Source organism: Panthera onca, chromosome D4, assembly GCF_046562875.1.
Source record: "Panthera onca isolate mPanOnc1 chromosome D4, mPanOnc1 haplotype 2, whole genome shotgun sequence".
Classification (NCBI taxonomy): domain Eukaryota; kingdom Metazoa; phylum Chordata; class Mammalia; order Carnivora; family Felidae; genus Panthera; species Panthera onca.
The window spans coordinates 35,898,764-35,926,347 of NC_138351.1; the positions used below are offsets into that span (position 1 = coordinate 35,898,764).

Consider the following 27,584-nt stretch of genomic DNA (forward strand, 5'->3'; position numbering starts at 1 on the left):
TATTCTTCTAAATGGGCTATGGAACTGAAGGACTCACCACAGCAGTTATCTTCCATCAGTGAATCAGGGATCCAGGATGATCTAATCTTATGGCTCCATTATTTCAACCTCATACCTCCTATGCAGAGGCACAGAGGCTAGAAAAGCACACGGAGGTTTCTTCACCTTCCAGCCCAGAAGTGGCAGATTTCACTTCTGCTTTTCCTTAACTAGAAATAACCTCATGGCTCCACCAAACTGTAAGGTGGAGGGAACATATAATCTCCTTCTTGCTCAAGAGTGAAAGGAAAGCCAGATGTTGATGTGCACTAGCAACCTTTCTCACACTATCCTCATGACTTCCAATAACCTGCTATCCCAGCAAGAAACAATGCAAGGTCTAAAACAAAGGCTCAGAATTTTACACAGCACCAGGTTTCAAAGAAAAAAAAAATAAGTAAAAGCAGCACAATTATACAGAATACATAAAATGATGGTCCCTGAAGTCAGGGTCATGTCGTATTGTATATCACTCAACCTCTACCAGACTGTTTGCATAAATAATTTACTCGATAAATTGTGAGAGGATGTATAGAGAAATGAATTGGCGCAACTATGAATCCTTCCTTTGGTCTCTGAACATATGATTTATATTCATACCATGATGATTCACAGCAGTATAACATACTAACAGTAAACAATTATAGTAACTGTATATTGTCTTAAAATTTAGAGCATTTTGATATATCAATTAAGCCTATGAGGTAGGCACATGTGAGTGTTTCATTCCCTTCAGTTTTCACATACAACCGAAGAACCTTACAAAACATGCAATATTTTAACACCAAACATTTAATTTTCAAGGGGGTAGTACTTTACAATATCAAGATATTTTGGCTTATTTCTGAGAAGTATTTTAAACCCTTTATATTGAAGATAGCACTCAATTCTTGGAAGACACAATATTCAGTTGAATAATTTGTATCACTTGAAAGAAATTCCATGACTAATGTTAAGCACATGAGTGTAATTTGCAGGTTGCCTGTAATACTGTTAAAAACATTCAGGATGGCCAAATTTACATAAAATTTGCATTAAAAAACCTAGAACATGATTGAGAATAAATGTCCATTAATCACCATTGTCCAAATACAGAAAGATTATATGTGTTTCCAAAGATTCTGTTTTTCTTACTAAGGACACAGATATATGTATGTATATTTCTATCATATATATGATAGATTTCTATCATATATATGTATAGCTATGTATATATGGCATAAAAGATATGTAAGAGATATATATGATATAAAAGATACATACACACACAATTTGGGCACAGTCTGTGACAGTTTTTCCCACTTAGATTTAAACTAAGCAAGCTTTTAAATTAGACAGAGAAAGACAAATACCATATGACTTCACTCATATGTGGAATTTAAGAATCAAAACAGATGAACATAGAGGAAGGGAAACAAAAATAATATAAAATATAGGGAGGAGGACAAAACATAATAGACTCTTAAATACAGAAAACAAACTGAGGGTTGCTGGAGGGTTGTGGTGGGGGATGGCTAAATGGACAAGGGCTATTAAAGAAGACACTTGTTGAGATGTGCACTGGATGTTATACATAGGGAATGAATCACTAGATTCTACTCCTGAAATCATTATTGCACTATATGCTAACTACGTTGGATATATATTAAAAAAATAAAAATAAATATAATAATAAATAAAAAATAATAATAAAATAAGCAAGCTTCCATCTTCTCAAATAACTGTACAAGTACAAAGATTAAATCTCATTTTAACCTCATATATATCAACTTTCTTAAGGACTGCAGATCAGGGTTATTACTCCAGTACATGTAGAATTAAGTTTTATTAAAAGCTTACTGGGAAAAGTTTTCTTTAGGAAGGCATATCAATGGAATCTTTGAAATCCTAGGAATGAATTGAAATCTCAGTGTCTTAATTTACTAAGTGATTGCACATGAACTAATTAACCTCTGAAACCCTTAGTATCCTTAGCTCTAAAATGGTGGCTAAAATGCATGACTCAAAGTATGATTGGAAGGTTTAAATGAGACTACATAGAAAAAGTACCTAGCCTAGTACCTGATATACAGTGAATGTTTAAAAATATGAATTCCCTTCAACTGTACATAATTGTGCATATGTTATTATTATGACCTCTTAAAAGGTCCAAACTCCAGGTGCAGAAAATAAAATTTATGAATTGGAACAGATTGCTGCAATTGCACATACAGATACAAAATTCAGTGAATTGTAAGAATTAAACACATTATATTATATAAGTGAAAAAGTGCTGCAATAAGGTTTTCTGGAAATATTTTCATCTTCAGTGCAGGCAATGTTAGCGCTTTATATTGAAGTGAATTTTTATTGCTGACATTTAGTTCCAGACTAAGTGTTATTTTTGTGCCTTGAGAGTAATATCATAATTGAACGGTCTATATTTTAATTTATTTACTTTGTAATATTTTTCATATGCTCATTTATATTTCAGTACTATTCTGATTTGAATTTTACATTCATTTACTTTTCTCTACATTGCACCCTAAAAACAGTTTTCTACCGTGTATCACGTAATGCAGAATTTGTTACAGTTAATGTTATTAATCATCCTCCATGTTCATACCATTCTTTATTTTGAATATCATAATTGGATAGAAGCAAATAATTATAGAAATTAAATTTTAGGTTTGGTCTTTATAAGTGTATGTGAGATCCTAAATAAGTTAGTCAATTGAAAATATTTCTTATAGAACTATGAATCCCTCTGTTCACAGAAGCAGAAATGGTGACAATGGAAGCTGACAGAGGAAGAGATTGAGAAATGTGGCCTGCTTTGAGTTTCCAGGTTTTTACTACAGGAAGACTGATTTTGAATAAGTGTGGTGGAATTCCATTAAATCTTACATAACAGATTGGGGGGGTGGGGAGAAAAACCTATAGAAAACATGGTGGGATCTAGGAGTCTGAGAGTGTTGTTTTAGAATGAATCATCTGTCTTATGAGACATGGATTAGAAATGAGATGAATTACAAGATGGAAGAAAACCCAGAAGATAAGTAAGTGTGATGATCAGAATTGGAAGAACACACTGCCAATTTAAATGAGGAAAGATGGGGCACCTGGGTGGCTCAGTCGGTTGAGCGTCCGACTTCGGCTCGGGTCATGATCTCACAGTCCATGAGTTTGAGCCCTAGTCAGGCTCTGTGCTGACAGCTCAGAGCCTGGAGCCTGCTTTGGATTCTGTGTCTCCCTCTCTCTCTGACCTTTCCCCATTCATACTTTGACTCTCTCTCTCTCTCTCTTTCTCTCTCTCTCTCTCAAAATAAATAAACATAAAAAAATTTAAGTGAGGAAAGAAAGTGGAATTGAGATAAGGTCCAATCCCACTAATACAAAGAAGAAAACGTTTTTAGGGTTGGAAAACAAATCCAGGAACTCTGGGATTTGTAATGATGGCCATAGGGCTATAAAATTTCTTCTGTGAGAACCACTAAGATCCATTAAGTGTCTCCTTCTTCCCTAAATGTTTTCCATTTGCACAAAGTACTGAAGGCATGGGAGGCTAACCCTCATTCTTATCCTGAGAATAGATAGTGGCTGAGAATGCAATTAAGACTTTTAAAAATTGTTAAAGAAAAATATAAACTTCAAATTTCTCTTGCTCCTATTTATGGCTAAATATGGAACACTGAGTTTATCATTGTAAGCAGATGGTTTTCTGTTTGTTTGGGAGCAATTTCTTCACATCCCTATCCAAAGGTAATGCAAAATCCTACTCATGCCTAGTAAAAGTCTGCACAATAAAGAGAAACTGGTCTTCTTTGTAGGCTGGGTAAAATTTTGGCAGACTATTATGATATTAATATACTCTACATTTGCATGGGTGGACTTAAATAAAAAGAACACCAAAGTGGATTCTGCCAGGAGGGGGATGAGGGCGTATACAATACAATGGTGCCTGAGGAGAGACTGAGGATGCCATCCTCTTTGGAAACGCATATTCAGTAGTTTCAGAAGCAGTAAGACCTGATACAAGCTTAAGTTTCCGTTTTCATGCTATATTTCTGTTAGCTTAACCTCAAGTCTTCAGTAATAATTTTTAAACAAGACAGTTTACTGTCAACTTTGATACTGTTTGGCAGGAGTTGCAGACTGGGGTGGCCTGACATCGCACAGAAAAGTCATGAGAAGATGGCCTTAGAAGGTGCTAGTTGAGAAACCATGAGAATCATTTGAGAGCAAGAGGTAAGAGCAACACAAAGACATGCTGAATTCTCACCAAGCTCCCATTCTAACAGAACTCTAAACAGTTACTAATGTACAGTGGTGTATAAGACTGTATTCCTGCAATCTGCCAAGGTGGGATCTCATATTGTTCATAGCTGGGTATTATAGAAAAGGTGGCCCTAGAAATATTTCTTAATGGGACTCCCAGGCTACACAAAAATAAAAATCCAAGATAGAGTATTTAGAAAATTAAATAAGAGAATATGAGATTAAATGTTTTTTAACCTTGCAAAGATTCAGAGCATAGGAGGATCACAGTTTATGAATTTGAATGCTATCAAACTACCAATAATATTTGGAGGAAAATAAAATGATTGGGTAGATTCTAAGATGAATAAAAATCTGTTGTCTGTAAAAATACAATTAAAAAACTTCAACCTTAGCATCACATCTATTTAAACAAACAATATATGTTTCCCATGTGTATGATGTATGTACCAGGCAAATGCCATAAGAAATTTAAGAATTTCTCCATAAAAAGGAACAGTGCTTTCAGGGTGTTTCCACTTTTATATTATGTAAACTATAATACCCACATTGTAGGAATGAAAAAATTTTTTTAAATCCAGTCATCATACTCAGCCCCCATGGTTTTTATCCAAGATGCAACTGTTGCAATTTATTTTAAAAGAAAAATTTTCCAGTTGAAACTTTCTACCTCTTACCTGAATAATCCTCTTTTCTATCTCAGACTCTTTCCATGGTAAGTTTTGTTTCCTTAAGGAGCAAATTCTCCCTTTCTTTGGAGTATTTTCCTGACCCGTGAAGTTTACTCTTGCAAGGAGTGTCTGGACTTAACAGATCCTCCTACACAGGTAAGAAGTAACTGACCTTCTTCTACTGGCCTTCTGAGATTCAGCCTCAGGTGGTAGAAATGAGGGGAGAACTAAGAAAATGGATTAAAGCTGAGAGAGGAAAAGAACCATCCTCCAAGGATTTGTGGCAATGCTACATTAAAAAAAAAAAGTCTTACCAGATATTTGAAGTCACCAGATGATCCAGGAGTCCAAGCCTAAAAAGAAAATAATAGAAAGATTTGGGGGGGGGGGGTAGTTTTAGTGTTCTGTTTTTTTAAAAAAATACAATGAAATTTTATAATTCTACAAAATCATTACAAGTATTGCAGACTGATGAGTATACTGTAGGAAACCATTTTCCAAGGTGAAAAATGTTTTTCACTTAATGTGTTTATTTGATTTCCTATTGTGCCATTAAAACAAAGAAAGGGAGTAGTCTTGCTCCTAAAACTATATTTCCAATTATTCAGGTGACCATAATCATTATTCAGTTTTATTCTTTAAGTTCTCAATGGAAGGGGAAATATGATCATTAAATGTACTTGAAATTCTCTATTTATTGCTTGCATTTAATTTTCCTGTGGGTGAGGCAAAGCAAACCTTTATTTTTAAAAGTTTTTCCAATTTTTCTGCCTTTGCTGGCTATCAGGCAGCAATTAGTTTGGGTTTTGATTCATTTTTGAAAAGTAAATCCATGGAAGATATTATAATGATAAAAATAAAAGAGTTTTAATTTCCAAATTATATTGAAATGCAGCTTCTATTTTTTAAAGGGTTTTGAAGTTCAAATGAAAGGCAATATCTGAACAGCAGAAATCCCCAAGAGGAGACCTAGCACCTGCCACAGGCTGCAAAGGTTTTATAAACGTTGTCTTGTGTAAAGGCTATGGCAAACATTGTGAGGCCTTTTGTAAATATGCCTGCCTTTCTCTGTGTTTGAGCAGAAATATTGAACTTCTAACCATTATTATTATAAAATAAAGGGTTTTTTTTCTTTAAAAAAACATTTGATGACCACCTTTTCTTTTTGCCTTGGGAATCAAGTTTGAAATTACATATTGTACGATTGAGGAAACATATCTTTCTTTGAAAAAGAATGAAAAATACAATAAGTGTGAAAAATAATTGACACCATGAGTCTTGGGTTTTATGTGCATATGAGTATGTATTTCCCCCTTATTCTCAGAGCATCTAAATTAGATTCTCTGATCAGAATTATAGCCATAATGCTGGATCCTAATTGGTAACAAATCACCCAGAATGAATCTATTAAAAATTCCTTCTCTAGGACCTGGAATCAGTTGAGAAGACCAGTGGTTCACTCAAGAGAAACAAGTAATGGCTTTTGTTGTATTATGAGAGAGCTATTGGAATTCCCTACCCTACCTTCACAGGTGTAAAGTCTCTTGGAAGCCTCTATTCTAGGATCTGAGTCTCAAGCATAAGAGCCATAGAGAATATCTGGTATATTTTCATTCCATTTAATATTTTAAGTTATTTAATTGTGTCAGTTGAAAACCACACAAGAAACTTGCAAAAGTACAAATGTATAAAGTTCCATAAATAATCACAAAGTTAAACACTCATGTAATCACCACACAGCTCAGTAACTAGAACATGACTGACACTTAGAAGCCCGCAGCTTTTTGTCACAGGGTGTATATGTATACACACACTTATATACACCTGGCATACACACAGACACACAGCATATATACATTACACATATCCACATACACATATACACACAGCATACTCACACTTATATACACATAGCCCGTGCACACACACACCCACACACACACACACAGTTTGAACCCACTTGATTACCCATGGGTTGTGCTAAAGCACAGGTTCAAATGAAAATATAAATTATCTAAGGCAACACAGATGCATGTGGTGATTTTTGGAAATGTAACATGGACAGCGCATCATCATAAATCTGCAGGATATATTGACTATGCATTGCCAGAGTGGGACAACCCTTTGAACATATCATGTAATGTCATTGAACATATTGTAATCTTGATAAGCTATGTAAAATATATATCTATGTTTCCAGACTTTTTGGTCATCCTATGGTTTTATTTTGCCACAGTTTTGAGCTTTATATAATTGGAATTGAACACTAGATTTTCTTGTATGTCTAGTTTCTTTCCATTAACATGTTTTTGAACTTCATCTATCATTTCGCTTGAAGCTATAATTAATTTCCATTACTCTGTAATACTCATTTGATAAGTATTATACAATCTATATATTCAATTCTCTTTTGGTAGAGATATAGTTTCTGCTTTTTAGTTATTATGAGTCATTCTATGAGCATCATTTTAAAACATGTATGTATATTTATATTTGATATTTTTCTAGGAGTAAATTACTAGGTCAAATAATATGAATATGTTCTACTTTAGCAGATCTTTACAAATAATATATGAGAGTTGCTACTGTGTCAAAATTCACCTGAAAGTATGTTTATTCTGCTTGATTTTAGTCATTACCATGTTGAATATACTTTTCCATTTCCTTGATTATTGAGTTTTAGTGCATTTCTATATATTAGCTATTAGCTCTGTGTGTGTGTGTGTATACATACGTACGAAGAAGTTATTTTCGGGGTGCCTGGGTGGCTCAGTTGGTTAAGCATCTGACTCGTGATTTCAGCTCAGGTAATGATCTCATGGTTATGAAATTGAGCACCATGTCTGGCTCTCCACTGAGTGTAGAGCCTGCTTAAGGTTCTCAATCTCTCTCTCTCTCTCTCTCTCTCTGCCACTCTCCACTATTCATGCCCTCTCTCTCTCCAAAATAAGCATTTTTAAAAAATAAAATTATAAAACTAAATTAAGAACATAAGATAGTTTCAATTTTCTTTCCATTTTCTGTGGATTGTCTTCTCCATATTGATTTGGTAAAAGTGGTTTATGTATTCTAGGTATGAGCACTTTCATGGTTATATGTGGTGGAACTATATTTCCCACTCCTGGCTTATCCTAATACTTACTTATTGTGACTTTTATTTAATATTAAGTCTGAATTTTACTACAAATTTATTTATCTTTTCAAAATATTTATTTAATTTTGAGAAAGAGACAGAGTACAAGCAGGGGAGGGGCAGAGCGAGAGGGATACAGAGAATCTGAAGCAGGCTCCAGGCTCTGAGTTGTCAGCACAGAGCCCGATGCAGGGCTCAAACCCACAAATGGTGAGATCGTGACCTGATCTGAAGTTGTATAGTTAACTGACTGAGCCACCCAGATGCCCCTGAATTTTATCACATAAAATTTAACAATCTATTTTTATTTCTGAGTCCTGTTTATTACACAAAATGTTTATATATATTCTATATTTTCTCCTAACAGCTTTGTTATGTTATGATTCTTTTGTCTCACATATAATCAAAGAACATATCTGAAATTAATATTTGTTCAATGTGACTTGGGGTAAAACTTAGATATTTTACAAATTGCTCCAACAAAATTTATTGAAAGTATCTTAACTTTTCTTACTGCTCTACAATGCTAGTGTTGTCATAAATGCCCATAGATGCTTGGCTTCATGTCTAGATGTCAGTGTATTGCATTTAACTATGTGTCTATACCACACTATCTCACATAACTTTATAATATACCTTGGTATCTGTAGAGCGAGCTCTTCTACCTTTCCTTAAGAGTTTGCTAAACTTGCTTTAATATAATTCACATAACATAAAAGTCACTATTTTAAATTGTACTATTTAGTGGTTTGTAGTCTGTTCACAACATCATGCAAGCATCACAACTAATTCCAGAACATTTCTGATGCCTCAAAAGGAAACTGTATCCACAACCTACTCCTCTTCTCCCTTACTCTCTTCCCCAGGCAATCTGTAATTTGGCTGTATGGGATATTTTGTACCAATGAAATCATACAATATGTGGACATTTCTGTCTAACTTATTTCACTTAGCATAATGTTTTCAAAATCCATCTATCTGTGTTGCACATAGCAGTATTCCCCACCTTTGTATTGCTTAATAATATTCCATTGAATGGCTATGGAATATTTTGTTATTCAATCATTAGCAGAGGGATATTTTGGCTGTTTTTACTTTCTGGCTATTAAGAATAATACTATTATAAACATTTGTGTACAAGGTATTGTGTAAAAATATCTTTCAATCCTCCTGGGGGTATACTTAGGAGTGGAATTTCTGGGCCATATGATAATTCTATGATTAACTGTTTGAGAAACTGCCAAGTTGTTTTCCACAGTGGGTACACCGATTTACATTCCTACGTGCAATGCATGAGGGTTACAATTTCTCCACCTACAATCTGCGCTTACTATTTTCCACTAAAAAATGATGGCCGTTATAGACTGGGAGGGTGATGCTGTCTCATTGTGGTTTTGATTTGCATTTCCCTAATGACTAATGATGTTGAATGCTTTTTTATTCAGTTATTCAAATAAGTTGAATACTTATTTTATTGGTTACTGGCTATTTGTATAACTTTGGAGAAATGAATATTCAAATTCTTTGTCCACTTTTTAATTGGGGTTGTTTGTCTTTTTATTGTTTCATACTCACTACTTTACATTCTGGATATTAACTCTTTACCAGATATATGATTTGAGAACATGGTCTTCCATTCCATGGATTGCTTTTCTTTCCATTTTCTTATTTATCACAATAATGTAGAACTTTCTATGTAGAGGTTTTTTACCTTTCATTAGTGCATTTCTATTTGATTTTTTAAAAGTTTTTATTTAAATTCCAGTTACTTAACATACATTGTAATACTAGTTTCAGTGCACAACACAGTGATGAATTCCAAACAATACGTAGTGCTCATCATATCAAATGCACTCTTAAGCCCCATCACCTATTTAACCCATCCTCCCACTCACCTGCTCTCTGGTAACCATCAGTTTGTTTTCTAGAGTTAGTCTGTTTCTTGGTTTTCCTCTCTGCTTTTTTTTCTTCTTTGCTTGTTTTGTTTCTTGAATTCCACATATGAGTGAAATTATATGGTATTTATCTTTCTGTGACTTTTTTTTTTTGCTTAGCATAATACTCTCCAGTTCCATTCATATCATTGCAAAAGGCAAAATTTCATTCTTTTTTCAGGTTGAGTATATACCACATCTTATTTATCCATTCATCGGTCAATGGATACTTGGACTGTCTTCATAACATAGCTATTCTTGATAATGCTGCTATAAATATTGGGGGTGCATATATCTCTTTGAATTAGTATTTTTATGGTTTTTTTGGGGTAAATACCTAGTCTTGTAATTGCTGGATCATAGAATAGTTCTAGTTTTAAACTTCCTGATAAACATCCATACTGCTTTCCAGAGTGGCTGCACCAGTTTGCACTCCCACAATGTAGGTGCCTTTTGAGTTTTTTTTTTTTTTTTACTTTCATTAATTTTTAATGGTTAATATTTCCTATAACATGAAAGTAACTGAAAAATATTTAAAATAAAGAGGTGTTAAGTTTCTTTTTCTTAACTTTATTTATTTTAAAAGAGAGAGAGAGAGCATGCGCAAGTGAGGGAGGGGCAGAGAGAGAGGGAGAGGAAAATACCAAGCAGGCTCCATGCCGTCAGTGCAGAGCCTGAGGTGGGGCTCGATCCCACGAATATGAGATCATGACCTGAGCTGAAATCAAGAGTTGGACACTTAACTCATTGAGCCACCCAGGCGCCCCTAAAACACTTCAAGTTTCAATATTTTAAGAATGTCAGTCAGAATTTATTATAATTTTGCTTTGCTGGTATTATCTATTTGATATTTTTATGCTATTAGATGTGGCACTTTTATTTGTTATTCATCATTTGTATATAGAAATGCAATTAATTTTTAACTGACTTTATATTGAGCATCGTTGGTGGAATCATACAGTTAAAATGACAATTCACCTCTATGTTCTTTTCAATTTACTATCTGTACTCTCACATCATATGCAAATGATGTGAGTTTCATATGTTCGTTTAAATCCTTGAAATTTAAAACTCGTGCTTATATGAATGCATGTGTGTTTGCGTGTGTACATACATGTATGTATATATTTTGTTTTTTTGCACTTTCTAGGACTACCAGGACAACAGTGAATAGAAGATGGGCATCCATCTCTTGATCTCAAGGGGAACCTTTTACTCTTAAATCCAGTATTTTGCCGTAGGTGTTAGGTAGATATACTTTATCAAATTGAGAAAGGTTCCTTCTATATTTATTTACTAAGAGTTTAGTTATACAGGTTTTTTATTATTCATTACATTACTTTAATATAAGGTTTAATAATCCTATATTTAACAGGATTTATTCATGATTAATATTTAACAAATATTTAATAAATAACTTAAAATTATTTAATAATTAAATAATCCTATTTAATATAGAATTATTTAGATTGTCTTATTCTTTCTCTTATAAGTTTTAAAATGTATTTACTACAAACTTACTGCATTCAAAATTTTAATTTTTTAAAAGTAATTTTGAACAGCCTCTCAAAATCATTTTAATATCTTCAGTATTTACAGAGATTTGACTTTTTATTCCAACTGTAAGTTATTTTTGACCCCTCTCAATTTTTTTTACCTTGGTCAGTCACATGAATATCTCCCACTTTTATCAGTTAATTCAAAGAACCAATTTTGGTGTGTTGATCTTCTCTATTGTATGTTTGGTACAATATGCATAGTAATATTTTTCATGATCTTACCTCCTGATTTTCATTATTTCTCCTCTTCGTCTGTATTTGGGTTAAATGTTCTGTTTGCTTCCAACGTCAGGAGATGGATGCTTATAACTGATTTTCTACCTCATTCTTTTCTTCTATGTGTATTTAAAATATACTTTCATCTAACATTGACTTTAGTTTGGTTGCACAGAATTTTAACTTTTATTAAGTTAAATTCATTCATAAATGTCTTGAAGTTGTCTTTGTTGTGTTTTTTTAACTCAAGAGTTATTCCAAAAATATGTATTTTAATTTTCCTAATACCTGGACATTTTCTAGTTCAAATTAATTTGTGCATAAAGCATGTATGCTATATGATGCAAATCCTGTTAAATATTGAAACTTGCTTTACAATTCAGCATTGGTCAACTTATATAAATGTTCTGTGTGATTCTGAAAATAATATATACTCTTCATTTGTGTGCATAGCTCTACAGACATAAATTATATTAAATGTGTTAATCATGCTGGAAGATGAATGCTCTAATCTCCCAACATAACTTTGAATTTATTTTTTCCCTTTTGCAACCATAATTATTTTTATTTGAAAATGTTAGGCTACATTAAGAAACACATACAAATTTATAAATTTTATATCCTTCTGTTCATGAGAAACTTATGAAGTAGTTCCATTTTGCCTGTAATACTACATTTGTTTCTAAATTGATTTTGTTGGAAATTAATAGAAATATAACAACATTTGCATGGACTTTTCTCAACAAAGAGCAAATAACTCTAGTAGAAAGAAATAGATGCTAATGTTAATACATTGGGGGTCAACTCAGTGGCGAAAGTTGCCACCTCTTCTGAGGAGACTCAAAGAAGGTTTTAACTGGGGTGAATATATATTCCAAATAAGAAACAGTGTAGGTAACAATATGGGTATATACATAGTGTATATAATGACATTCTATGTAGCTGGACTTTAAGTTATGTGATGGAATGATATATAACCAATATTTGAAGATATACTTTAAGACCGAAATTGAAGGGTTTGATAACAGCAAGACTTTGAAGATAAGGCAGAGAAGATTTTGTAATAGGGAGATGATGCCTTTAACTAAACTGAAGCAATCTGAAGAGGTAGTAAAGGAAATGGAAAGTAAACTTTTAATGTATTGAATTTTACAATTTTGTAGCTTCTCTAGGCGGTAGTTTTAGTAACCAAGTCGATATACATATTTGGAGTTCAGAAGAAAACTGGAGATACAGATTGGGAATTTATCAGTGTTTTAGTGATAGATGAAGCATGGGAGATAAGGAGGGAACAAAAATATGACCAATAATCGATACTTAGAAGAACATCAACACCTCTGGAAGAGGCATCAAAAATGCAATATGCAAAATTGTCTGAAAAACATGAGATGTAAGAGCAAGGAGCCAAGAACAAAGGGTCAGAAATCTAAAATGTTCTTCAGAGTATTCCAAGATGATGAAACAGAAATTTGGCCTTCATAATTGCTTTAGTAAGCAACATTTAAGCATAATGTTGAGATCAGAAGCTTAACATTTTGAGTGATGAATGGTAATTCAAAGATATATAGTTAAGTGAATACACACACACACATATTGAATTTTGATAAAGAAAGGAAGAGGGCAGAAACAAGGTTTGTATGTGGTGATGGAGTTAGAGAAATGTAGCTCTAATTTATATACAAGTTTTCCTAAACATTTTAGATAAAAGAACCTCATCCATAATCTCAGTTAGCCTTAAAAAATATTGGGGCTCCTGGGCGGCTCAGTCAGTTGTGCGTCCGACTTCAGCTCAGGTCATGATCTCCTAGTTCTTGGGTTCAAGCCCCGTGTCGGGCTCTGTGCAGACAGCTCAGAGCCTCGAGCCTGCTTTGGTTTCTGTGTCCCCCTCTCTCTCTGCCTCTCCCCAGCTCACACTCTGTGTGTGTGTGTGTCTCTCTCTCTCAAAAATTAAAAAAATAATAATAATAAACATTAAAATTTTTTTTTAAAATATGGCAGACATACAAGGGCCATTGTACCTGTTCCTCCTCTTATTCTCACATAAATATGTACCATAAACCTTCTACATTTAGACTCTTGGTTTCCATTTGGATGTATCTCTTAAAGAGTGTCAACTCTTTCCCTCCTACTAGCTTCTTTTGATCAAAGTATGTACTTCAAATAATGTTCACTGGTACCTGGGAACCAGGTGGGGTTTATACTCAACCACATTTGATAAAACTTCAAGTTTCTTTTTTATGTTACACATACTCATTATATGGGTATACAGAGACACAGAATCAATTCTATTGTTACTATTTCTTTAGTTTCTTCCTGATAATTGCTGAGTACAATTATACCTCTCTCTATGCCATCCAATTTTTCCAAATGATGTCCATTTTTATTCTTTTTACTTAAATAGTTTATTTTTTCCTTTCCATTAAGCTCTTCAGGACACTGTTCCTACTGATGTCTCTCTCCTCATCCTCTCTGCATAGGCTGATGTTCATAGAACTTCTGAGGGTAAGTATGAATAAAAACCTTAGTGCATGAATGACTAAAACCACTTTATGTAAGTGGAAAGTCACCTGCCAAATACCTCATTCAGATCCTTCAGAGGGAAGCAGTCATGTTAACAGGCCAGAGTTTGTTTTCTAACTCCACTGCTGTTGAGTTTTATTAATTTAGATAATTTGTCTGAACTTCAGTTACCTTGTCCATAAGCAGGAGATCTTAAGATGCAGTTCCTACAGGATTCTTATAAGAATTAAAGAAATTATTTCTATAAAGATACTAAGACAAGTGTATGTCTTAGTGAGGGCTCCTAAGTTTAGATAAACCTTGATCTGAGATGAGGTGTGACTTTCTTAAGAGTCCATTTCTTTGGGACCATAACCAATAATCTATTCCTTAGCACCATTTGTGTAGTTAGCTGCTTACAGTCCACATCCTCTTCCCTTTCCAAAGTCATGACCTTTAACTGAAAGAAGAGATTAAAACATCACACACGCTATACCCCACCTTGAGTCTTACCACTTATCACCCAAAACTTCATTCATATAGAATAAGTGTATATTCTGGGATTCTTCTGACTCAGTAAATTGCCCTTACAAAAATTGAGTGTAGGTTTGATGAGTTCTCTTTAGGTTCCAATTATGCCTTGACTTTTTTTTTTTTTCTTTTCTGACAAGGTAAAACATAGGCTAATTGATTATAGAAATCTATATAATGCAATTACTCTCCTCCTCCTATTAATATTCATGTTAAAAATCAACACCTCCAATTTTCTAATGCCTGTGTGTTCCATATAATTTATCTGATTAGGCAGTGTGTCAATAAAGTCATGCTATTTAAACTCTTATGTACATTTCTGAGACTTAATAGATTCTTTTAAGCTTTAAAAAGTCTCTTGGACACAATCTGACTTCTAGCATTCTCAACATGAACTTTAACTCAGTTGGGGTTATTTAATTGAAACTTCCAAATTACTGCACTCCTCAAATGAGTAATAATTTATGATGAATTATAAAGATGATTCATGCAATTGTCTCTACTTGTCTTCTGACTGGAATATTTTTACTGGTTTTTGTTTTTTTTTTTTCTTTTGTTTTAGAGCAACCAGATTTGTGTTTTGAAGTGCATTCTATAGATTTTTAATGTAGATGTTGAGGAATCTTCTATCTACATATATATACATATATATGTATATGTATAATCAATTTTATTAATTATTTAAAACTCTGTGAGATTGAATTTGAAAATTGCTGATGAGTTAACATATTTTCTACAATATTATCTCATTCTAGTTTAAATAGCTCTAGTTCCTTAAATATAGGTTATCTGTTTGAGTAAATAAAACTGTTGTAGCAATAATTTGAGTAAATATTTGCTGTTGTAGCAATAATTTCAACTTATGATATAAATTGGCACTTCTTAAATCTTTCTTTGAAAAGATGCTGCTTTCACAGATTTTTTGTGGGGGAAAAACTTTTACTACTGCATTCCCTGCTTATTATCCACAGTGCACAATGGCAAACAAAAATATTAGATGGTCCATAACAAGGATAGATTTAATTCACCTTTAGATGTTTAAACCAAAGTTCATCAAATTTATTGAAACCACAGAAGGACTTTTTCACATAAGTCTTAAATTTACAACCCTGTGAATCAAAGCTGCTCATGTTGAAAGTGAATGTGATTGCCTATAATATTAAATGTAGTTTGATGTGGGAATAATTGGCTTCAACAGATTTCAATGTGCCTTCTAGTTTTTTCCTGTGTTATCTCATGTCACAATAATACCTATATATTCATTCAACCATTCAGCAAGAAATTGTGAAACAGAAACAACTATGACTAAGGCTCAGTTTTACTTTTAAAAGGTTCATGTTAACTAGTGAAAATTGAAGTAAATAAATCATTACCAGGCATGGTAAATGCTTTAATAAGGGTTTGTATATAGAGCCATGAACTAATTACATGAACTAATTATATGAACATGCTCTGAGAACCTAGTGTTATAGGTACAATTTTCTAAGTTGTCAACATCCATATCTTTTTCTGGGTTCACATGGCGCCTGCTTGCCTACTCCTTTTGTTTGGTGGGATCCCTGATAGCAGCATCCTATTCCCCCTCTGACTTTGGACAATTCTAAAGCTAAGTCACTGGGAGGTAAAAGTAAAAGGGTTTTCCATGGGTATATTTCACAAAGATACCAGGGAACTTTCTGTAAAAGTTGGTTTCCGTCCATCACTAGAAAGTCAACTGCATTCTTTTTCTCTGCCATACTAACTAATTCATACCTGTAATTCTGGAATCTAGAGTTTAACACTTTGAAGGTACTAAGTAAATATTTCTTAAATCAATCACTTTTGGCATGCTTAGTTTTTGGTACTCACAGTACAAGTGATGTCTACTAATGAACCCACCACCTGCACACTTCAGGCACTTTGTTTCACAAAATTCCAGCTTTATCCACAACACCATGTAAGAAAGGTAACCTCTTAGGGGCACCTGGGTGGCCCAGTTGGTTAAACGTCTGACTCTTGATTTTAGCTCAGGTCATGATCTCACGCTTAAAAGATGGAACCCTGCACCTGACTCTGTGTTGACCACGCAGAGTCTGCTTGGGTTCTCTCTCTCTCTCTCTCTCTCTCTCTCTCTCTCTCCCTCCCCTGCTTGTGCTCTCTTGCTTTCTCTCTCAAAATAAACAAATAAACTTAAAACAAACAACGAAAAGAAAAGAAAAGAAAAGAAGAAAAGAAAAGAAAAGTAAAGAAAGGTAACCTCTCCAAACATATCCCCTAGAGATAACAACTATGAAATCCATACATATCACTTTCATTTGAACTGAAAAGGGTGGGTCCAACCAAGTTAGAAATGTCTCACAAGATCCTCCTCCTCCACTGCATTCAGATAAAGTCTCTAAGTTCAATAATCTTGCAAATAAACTGCTTCTTGATTGTGTAAGCTCTTCCAAAGCACTAAGCTTGAAATGTCATTTTCTAGGACCTAAATCTGATTCTGACACTTTTACTTAAAGTGACCTCAAACCCATCTTCCCAGTTTGTTTCCTTGTTACCAACTACTTATGATTTACTCCATCTGTGCACCCCTAGTCTGCATTTAGTTCCACTTGGTAAAGATGCCATAATAAACCCTATAAAAATGTAACTGTATGCCTAGTTTTACTAGGTGATTCTACCTTCCGCTAGTTTTTCATCATTCTGCTGGTTGGCTACTCAGGCTCCCCCATGTCTAACATTGCACCTTGAGACCTGTTCAAACCTCGTATTTGGATGTCTAGAGTGGATCTCCACTGTAGCTTAGTCTCCTTATCATCTGTTTGAAACCATACTATACGGAAAATAATAGAGAAAAAAAATTCTGTGTTCATTTGTTTTATACATTTGAGGATACATTTGTGGGACTAATAATTCATTTATTACCATTCTGTGGAATAGTTTCTTGCAAATGAAATGCCATTTATTTCAGCAGAACACTGAAGGGCAAAGTCAGGTGTTTGGAGAAACTAGGTACGTGGAGAAAAATCACTGAAGCTCTTGGTGTTCACAGCTAGTCTCGTAGACAGTGTTATACAAACTGATTTATAAATACCTAAATGAGATACAAACAATTTTCAGTTAGTTGGTTTTCATGGTGACTCAGATAGCAGGTGATGAAGCATGGAAATTGCTTCAAAGAACACTGTACATTTGCAACACTAACCTACTGTTTTCTTGAGTGATTCCTGAGGAGATAATTTTTCCAGTTCCTGTATCTAACAAGGGGATGGCATGGTAAACAGAACCAGTTCTATTTGTTGTGTGTTTTCCTTATTCATGGTAGATTAAAAAATAATGTAAAAAGATTTAAAATCAATCTTGATACAGGGGGAAAATGCATTTTGTTGCTTTAGTGTGTTTGCTTTCGACATGCCTAAATCTGGAAATTAAGTTGTTTTGGATAATAAGAAGCTTAAAGAAACTAAATGTAATTCTAATTCTCAGGCTTCAAATGCCTATGGCTATTTTTTTTTTTTTTTGAAAAGTGGCTTAAGGAACTAGATTTGGTAATAACTGCATCTACAAAGAGAACTTTCAACAGAGTAGGGTATATATTTGTTCATTATTTGCCACTTACATAGGCTCACTATGGGCCAGGCCTTGCTCTATATATACACTAATTCATTTGATATTTAGGGCAGCCTTAGGGGGCACTTGCTATGATCACCATCTCCATTTTATAGAAAGGATACTAAAGCACAGAGTTAAACACTCTTCTCCTGGTCACGCAGCTACTAAATGACAGAGCCAAGATTTGCACCTTAGCAGTCTAGCTCTGCAGTCTAGCTCTGCAGTCTGTGCCCTTAATTATTTTATGACACTTTTCTTCATGTGGCCTAATGAAAGATAACAAATAAAATATTTCACTATATGAAAAACACGGAGATAAGTCCACAAAGAAAGAGAGTTTCAGCAGCTTAACTACAGTGAAGCTTGCATAGGCATCTCCTTATGAAATAACAAGCATTCCCCTTATCAAAGGGGATACATTGATTTGCACCATGATGAACACTATTACCCAGAAAATAGGGCCTCCTTACAAAGTCTCTCTCTCTCTTAACTAGCTGGTAAAAACCATGCAACAATTAAAACTTGCATTCTGATGTCAGCCAAACTGGGCTTCAGATCCTAATTTATTCTTTTACTATCACTGGGCTAGTTACTTAATCCTGTAAACATTTAATACTCACAAGAACCTAAATAAGAAGGTACTATACTTATCTCCATTTACAAATGACAAAACTGATGACAGAATGTTTTATTAACTTGCCCAAGTTCAAACAGCAATGGTGGCATAGCCAGGTTTCTTATACAGGTAGTCTGGCTCAGAGTATAGGCTCACTGACTCATCCTGAGAGGTAAATGAGGAATGCCTTTTCTGACATCCCTCCTTTGTTTTGTTTTAGAAATGTCTGTGTCTGTCCTTCTGAGCACCTACAACACTTACGTAATGATTTTTTTTTGTAAAGAGATTTGATGAAACTTTGGCCTTTCATTATGATCTAAAATGCTTACACGGAGACATTATTGGTTTGACTCACCCAACAACTACAGATAATGCCTGACACACAGTTGGTTATCCAGCAGGTTGAATAAAAGAGTAAATAAATTAATGAATGATAGCCTGATAGCCTTGATAATTAGTAAGTTCCCAATAAATGGCAATTAATATTGTAAATTATAATGCAGTTTATCATTTAACTTCTATGTGAGAACTTAAGCAAATTTAACAATACCAAAAATTTGGCAATTACAAAAATGTACATGAAAAGTTAATTTGCATGTAGTTATATTGCAAAACTGAAATAATCTACATATCAGAAAAATTTTTAATTTTTATTTCTTTTTGAGGTGGGGGAGCTTGTTGGGAAAAGAGAAGAGAGGGAGACAGAGAATCCGAAGCAGGCTCCAGGCTCTGAGCTACAAGCACAGAGCCAGACGCGAGGCTAGAATTCATGGACCATGAGATCATGACTAGAGCCAAAGATGGACGCTTAACCAACTAAGTCACCCAGGTGCCCCTATATATCAGAAATTTTTTAAAAAGTCCTTCATGCTGATTTCCATAATAACAAAATAACTAATAGCAATGTAGAATAAACAGTTTTGATTATAGTAAAGTACATTTTAAAATGGGAAATACTTAATTCTTTTTTTATAAAATTTATTTTTTAAGTAACTTTTACACCCAACATGGAGCTTGAACTCATGACCCCAAGATCAAGTCACATGCTTTACCTACTGAGCCAGCCATCCACTCCAAATATACTTAATTCTTAAAAAGTATAATACAGAAATAAATTAACCAAAGTAACATAGACTCAACTAAAATTCAGACATTTTGAAAGAACAAACATTCATCTTTTCTTTTTCTTGAACAATAGATTTTGTGGCTATGCCTAGATTCAATGTGGGAATAAAACAGCTTTACGTCTTGTACTATGCTAAATATGAACTTATTTTTGAGGACAAATAACAGTAATTCTGGTAATTTTATTGATACATTATTTACTTGTGCTAAAATGAAAACTCCAGTTTCACCTGGAGAGACAAGTAGAAAAAAAAAAAAAAAGAAGAAAAAGAAAGAAAGAAAGATTTTTCTTCCACCAAATGACTCACAAAATGAAATCAGAACTTGGAAAACATCATTCTATTCAATTTCCCTTTCTTCAGGCACTATCACCATCCAAATAATTTTTGCTGGATCTAGCTTCCTGGACAATGTCTGGGTAAAAAGCTGTGCGGTCCTAGAGAATGCACACAGACAACTAAGATGAAGCAATAGAGTCCAATAAAAATATGTGTCCATTAGGTAGAGTTCTTTCCTTCAAATTTCCCTATCGTGGCCGGGCAAATAGATGTATCTTTCAGCAGTTTTGCCATGATTTTTATTCATTTACATGTCATAATTCCTCTCCTAAGATGTTAGCTGTTTCATTCTCCTGCACAAACTTACTGAAGATTCTCACCTCAAAAGCAGACTGCCCGCTCAAGCCCTTTGCCTACTTTTCTGGCCTTAATTTCTTCTCCATGTTTGTGTTCTAGCCACATTGGACATTTTTCAATTCCCAAACTTGCTATGTTCCCTCCCCTTCACAAGACCTTTAAATTTGGTGTCCTGAGGTAGCTGAATGCTAGAACAGGTCTCCAGGTTTTATTCCTCTGAAATGCATTCAGGAAAAGGAACTATAGAAAGGCAAACTTTTTATTCATGTTGATTGTACCGAAGCTCAAATTGTGCCCTACCACTTATTCACAGCTATGAAGTGGCTTTATATTGGTTAACTAGAGACTGAGAGAGTAACTTCAATCACAATATAATGGGCCTTAATAACAAACAAATCAAACAAGATGGAGGCCCTTTATTATAAGAAAATATGCTGCAACCTTTGGTTGAGACACAAAAACAAACAAACTCAATGAACTTTGGAAATCTTTTTTTAAAGCTTTTATATGTATATTCTAGGAAACAATTTGCTCAGGACATCTAGGAGAAACTGCAATACTTTTTAAAATGTACTTCAGTCTGACTATAAATATGGGATTATGAAAGAAATATAAAAAGAAAGATAGCATGACTTAGAAGAAGAGAGAGATTGTTTTTAAGCGATAGGTTGTGATCTTAACGGGAAGCTAAATACATACGAAATAAAAGAGAAGATATGCCCATGTCAAACTTCTTTAAAAGGGTTTTAAGAAAAAAAGGTTTAATTATTTTTTAAAAATTTATTTATTTATCTTGAAAGAGGGAAACTAGGGGAAGAGCAGAGAGAGAGGGAGAATCCCAAGTGGGCTCCACACTTTCAGCACAGAGCCCAATGCAGGGCTCAAAGTCACAAACTGTAAGATGCAGGGCTTGAACTCACGAACCATGAGATCATGACCTGAGCTGAAACTAAGAGTTGGATGCTTAATCAACTGAGCTACTCAGGTGCCCCAAGTTGTTATTAAACCAGAAATATATTTATACCCAAATAAATCTAACAGAAAAAGAGATTCAAGGCTCCATAAAGAGACTAAACTATCTGTTTTGGAGAAAACACATATGCATTTCCATGGGGGTTGGGAAGAGATCCAAAGGTAGAGTTAATAATTAGTTCTATTGGAAAACTACCCCTTGAAGACGTAGTTTATTAGGCCACTTCACATGTGAAAATCTGGACAGGATTGAGAGGAAAATACCAGGAAGATTGGCACAGAATCTTTAAAATCTCATAAAGTTCATTTCATAAATTGGTATTAACTAAGTTAATATAATTTGTAATGGATTGATATATTTGTTGCTTAGTCATTAGGGGTTTCCTTTGAGAAGTTGAACAAGAAGTGGAATAAGAAAAGGCACAGAAAAGATGAAGCATAGCAAACACAAATGCCCAGGAAGCAATAATAATATATCGAGTCCAGGCCTCAGTTACATGCTCTGCAGGGGTGTACATCTTGGACAGGGTTATCCAACTTCAGGAGGTAAAGTTAGACAAGATAATGTTTGAAAAGCACTTCCTTTTGACAGATACAGTACTCATTTATTTTTTGACTGTCATAAGACAAAAAAAAAAAATTTAGAGAAGTATACTGCCAAATCAAATTCCTGGACCACAAAACAAAGTGGCAGAAAAAGGAAACAGAACATTCTGAACCTGCAAACAGTACTAGTCCTGTATGTGTTAGAAAAGTTTTAACAGGTTGAACAGTTAAACACTCAGCTGAGTCTCCCTCCCAAAAATGTGTAAGAGAACAACAGCAGGAAATAGAACACTAGCAACATCTCCATTGCTCCAGAAAAAGATATTATAAAAATAAAGAAGTTTCTAATGTCTTTAAAGAAGTAGAAGTTTTTTAAGGTCTGGAAAAGACAGAGGGAGTATTCGAGGGAGTAGCTGCTGGAAGATGTAGTGTGCGTGACAAGATCACTGGGGAGACATGCTTCAGGACTATCAACAGCTTCAGATCAAGTTGATTTTCCAGATGAAACACATGTGAAATTAAAGGGTTAACCTTTCCCAGAAGGCATGTTTCATAGGCTTAAGCATTTCCATATCTAGAGTCCATGGTAGCATCTAGTGCGGCACAGAACTTAACATGTGTGCTCACATAATATGCATGCACACATGTGAGCCATGTCACAAGACAGAATCCACATTCATTACAGCATTGGGGCTCCAGAGATCCAAGATTCAAATACAAAATGGAAATTAAAAGGATTTGAACATCTCATTTGGGAAAGAAGTCACCTCAGTTTATACCTGGTAACTGAATCTGCCATCTTTTCAAGTTTCTAAATTTAGCAAGATGGCTAGAAACCTTCAAATGACACTCTCTGAGAAAGGACTGAATACACAGGTAGAGTTCTTCTAAAACGTGGTCAATATAGTGCCATTATTAGGTTTCTGAAAGAAAAGTTCTTGCATGAGTCCACAGGTTTTGGAATATAGATACCTGGCACGGACTGAGTAGCATCATAGCAAGGCGAATCCCATCAAGATGCTCCTAGAATACCTCCCCTCCATTACCAGTGAATCTCTAGTTCACTACTGTAGGATATGGGGTTGTTGTGTTTCCTAGATTTGGTACATATAAAGCTTGTGCTGTGATAATATTATGTGTCCTATTAATTCACTGTACTTTTTCAAAGATTCCATACTAGAGGAATCCTTGAATATTTGCAAGAATATTCACACCAGCATTATTGTTAATAACAAGGACAATAAAAAGAAGCGATGATCCAAGGAAGTGAAAAATAAATTGTGGCATATGCTGTCAGTGAACTATAGCTACATACATTAAAAGAAATACAGAACTAAGACTAGCAAAAGAAGGAAGACAGAAGATTATAGCCAGCATGATTCAATTTCCTTAAAATTCAAAAACCAACTAAACAAAGTAATTAATTATAAAGGATATATACTAATAAAAACTGCAGAGAAAATCAAGAGTGCTTCTGAACTGCTGAAGGAACTACAACTAATTTTATTGAATGACAGCCTGAAGTCACTCACTATTCAGGTATCAGAATAGTTACCACTGGCTGGTTCACTGAGCAAAAACTATGATTTTGGACTTTAACTCTTTGGACTTAACTAAGAAATTTTGGATTTTTTTTTTGGATTTTTATATAGCAAGGTGATTTAATTATGGGGATTTTAATCAACATCTGGTCATTCAATAACAGAAAAATTATACTGTCCATATTGATGTTTCTTATATCAGAGACATTACATTAGTATCTGTATACTGGTATTCATTTTGCACATATCTTAATCTGTAATTGACAAGATGGACAATAATAATTTGTAATGAGAGAAGTGAGTAGTATGGGAAAGCCCAATAGGTTAAGAGAACCACTAAATGAGGATGTTAAGTAGACTCTTCCCTCCTTCTTTTGCCTCTTGTTTTCAGGAGGGCCTCCATTAAAGCAACCTTCTTCCAGCTCCTCTGTTCCCAAAGTTTGACAGAAGGCACTGAGCACATCTAGCTCGGCACCCTCTGGGCTCTTGCCTCTTTCAATGCCTCTTGGTCTTCATATCTCAGTCATTCTCTCTGATGCCATATGATAAATTTAGAGGAGCCAACCTGGCCCTGTTGAGGAGGCATTTGGTTGTTCAGATGTGCCAATGACCACAGAATTTCCAAGTCTGTTTACTCAGTGGTGGATTATTAAGATGATTTTCCTACACATTTAAAACTACATTTTCTAATCATGCTTATAAGAAAACTGGCTACTTCACCTCCATTTGTCTGTCTCCTGGGCTTTAATTCTGAATTGATTTTAAGCTCAGGAGGGGAATAACATGGTATTATTTATTGATCCCCTAAACCCTAACAGCAGTGGATATAATAAAACACCAGATGATATTACCAAATATTTATTACTATTAGATCAATCATTGTTTAACAGCCTTAATTCCTTTCAAGACTCCATAACAGAACAATGTTCTATATAGAATCTACAGAGTGTATACACCTCAGGGTCAGTGGAGGAGGTATGATTTTTTAATAATAAATCATTTGTGTGTTCTAATTTTTTTGAGGAAGAAAAGCCTCAGGAAGGGATTTATATTAAGAGTCTGACAGTTCATTTGGAAAATTCATAAGATAGAAGTTAGGACTATAGTTATTAGAATAGCTCTCAGTTTAGCAATTCTCCTGCTTCTATTTCTTCATCCGTTAAGAAGGAGGAGCAGGAGGAGGAGAAGGATTCAGCTAAAGCTGGATTCAGCTAAAGTCACTTCAGATAACCCGCAACCATTATTATTACCTATATAAATTTTTAAACGGTGCTGATATGTTGATTACTGTGTGAAACTATGTGCATAGCACTTTATAAGAAACAGCTATGGGATTTTGGAAATGAGTATTTTAATTGATAACAACTGTGAAAAAATCACCCTTTGTATGATTAATGTAAATCTGTTTTACTTAACATTACCCCTGGTTTACCAACCATTACTAAAGCAAATTGCAAAGATTTCGCCATTATGTCAATTCCTTCATGCATCTTCCCAATGCATATTCTAAGTGCAATCAAAGGTGATAATTATTTAGACATTTAAATTTATTCTAACAGTTATGTATTCCATCTATCTATTATTGAAATGCTCATAAATAAAATAATGGCACTCATGAAAAAATATTTTTTCAATTATAAAGCAAACCAAAAATATGGCTTCAAGTAAACAGATTATAAATCTATTCTATAGCACCAATGCAAAGAGGGATAGCCATACACAAACCAATATGCCTATACCATAAACTCTCTTCACTGAGTAAACACATTCCCAAATTGTTTATCCTTTCCTTTTACCCATTCACCAATCAAGACTTCAACTTATTTCACTGTAACTAATCTTAGTGAATGTTCTTTAAAGCAAAGGTTGCACATAATAAATTCATATTAAATCGTGAATAGCTAATGACCCTTAACCTCCCACAGTTTATTAACATAAGCAATTCCCCATTTAGCAAAATATCAGTTACCTTGTCTATCCCCTGTGAAGATATCTTAAGGTGAGGGGTTATTTTGGTAAACTATTAGAAAAGTAGGGGTTGTTTGTTGGATGAAACTGAGGACTCCAGAGACTCAAGGGTCCAATGGAAACATTTCTATTCACCCTAATCGCTACATTTCTGTGTTCCCTCCCCTGATTCCTGAAGGCTTTCTGCTCCTTCCAAATTCCCAAGGTTCTACCTCATCCATTTTGTGTAGGGTATTAAATAAAGGCACTCAGGGCAGAGCCAAGTTAAAGGGAAGCCAGCCAGTTCCATAAGCACCAATCCTATAAAGGCCATAAAGCAAAACAGAGGTGAAAAAATCTAAAACGTGATGACAGTTAACTTTGACTTACCAATACAACTCCTATATAATTGTAGAATGTCAGTTGTCCCCCTTCCTGCCACAGGAGAGTGGCTCTTTGATGAAACACACACACACACACACACACACACACACACACACAAACAAAATAATACTTCTAGGTGCTGTTTACCAATTCCCCATTAAGTAAATATTGATCATTTAAAAATCTTTTTCTCTCACCACTTTAGTCAACATAGTATTGGAAGTCTTAGCCAGAGCAATTAGGTAAGAAAAAGAAGTAAAAGACATCTAAACTGGAAAGGAAGATGTAAAACTATCACTTTCTGCAGATGACATAATTTTATATGTAGAAAACCCTAAAGACTACACTAAAAAACTGTTAAAATAAGTACATTCAGTAAATGTGCAGTGTACAAAATCAATATAGAAGAATCTATAGCGTTTTTACACACTAACAACCAATTATCCAAAAGACCAATTAAGAAAACAATCCCACTAATAGTTGTTCAAAAAAGAATAAAATACCTAGAAATAAATTTAACCACGGAAGTAAAAACCTATAAGTAAAAACCATAAGATATTGATGAAAGAAATTGAAGACAACATAAATAAATGGAAAAATATTTCATGTTCATAAGTTGGAAGAATTTTTTAAATGCCCATATTACCCAAAGCAATCTACCGATTCGATGCAATCCCTATCAAAATTCCAATGTCATTTTAACAGAATTGGAATAATCCTAAAATTTGTATGGAACTCCAAAACATCCCAACCAGCCAAAATAATCTTAAGAAAGAACAAAACTGGAGGCATTATGGTCTCCAATTCCGATAATGAACACAGTATGATACTGGCATAAAAACAGACACAAAGAACAATGGAACAAAACAGAGAGCCCAGAAAAAAGCCCAAGCACATATGATCAATTAATTTATTACAGAGGAGGCAAGACTGTACAATGGGGAAAGGACAGTCTCTTCAATAAATGGTGTCATATAAACTGGACAGCCACATGTATAAGATTGAAACTGGACCATTATCTTACACCACACACAAAAATTCACTCAAAATGGATTAGAGATTTGAATGTATGATAAGAAACCATAAAACCAGGGGCATCTGGGTGGCTCAGTCAGTTGAGCATCCAACTTTGGCTCAGGCTCTGTGCTGACAGCTCAGAGCCTGGAAACTGTTTCAGATTCTGTGTTCCTTTCTCTCTGTCTCTGTCCCTCCCCTGCTTGCTCTCTCTCTCTCTCTCTTTTTTATCTCTCCCTCCCTCTCTCTCTCAAAAATAAATAAAATTAAAAAAAAATAAATCACAAATCTAGAAGAAAACATAGGCAGTAAGCTCATAGACATCACTCTTGACAAAATATTTTTTAATCAGATTCCAAAAGCAATGGCAATAAAAAGGA

General features: G+C 34.3%; 1 protein-coding gene across 26 annotated transcripts in view; it reads right to left on the reverse strand.

The window, feature by feature from the left end:
• The window catches only part of PTPRD (protein tyrosine phosphatase receptor type D), a 1,372,973-nt gene that overhangs the window by 1,329,973 nt on the left and 15,416 nt on the right, over window positions 1-27,584 (reverse strand). For all 26 annotated transcript variants that reach the window (XM_078436828.2, XM_078436827.2, XM_078436819.2 and 23 more), the window contains exon 2: window positions 5,282-5,320. The gene's annotated coding sequence lies outside the window, so the exon portion shown is untranslated. The remainder of the gene's footprint in view (window positions 1-5,281; window positions 5,321-27,584) is intronic.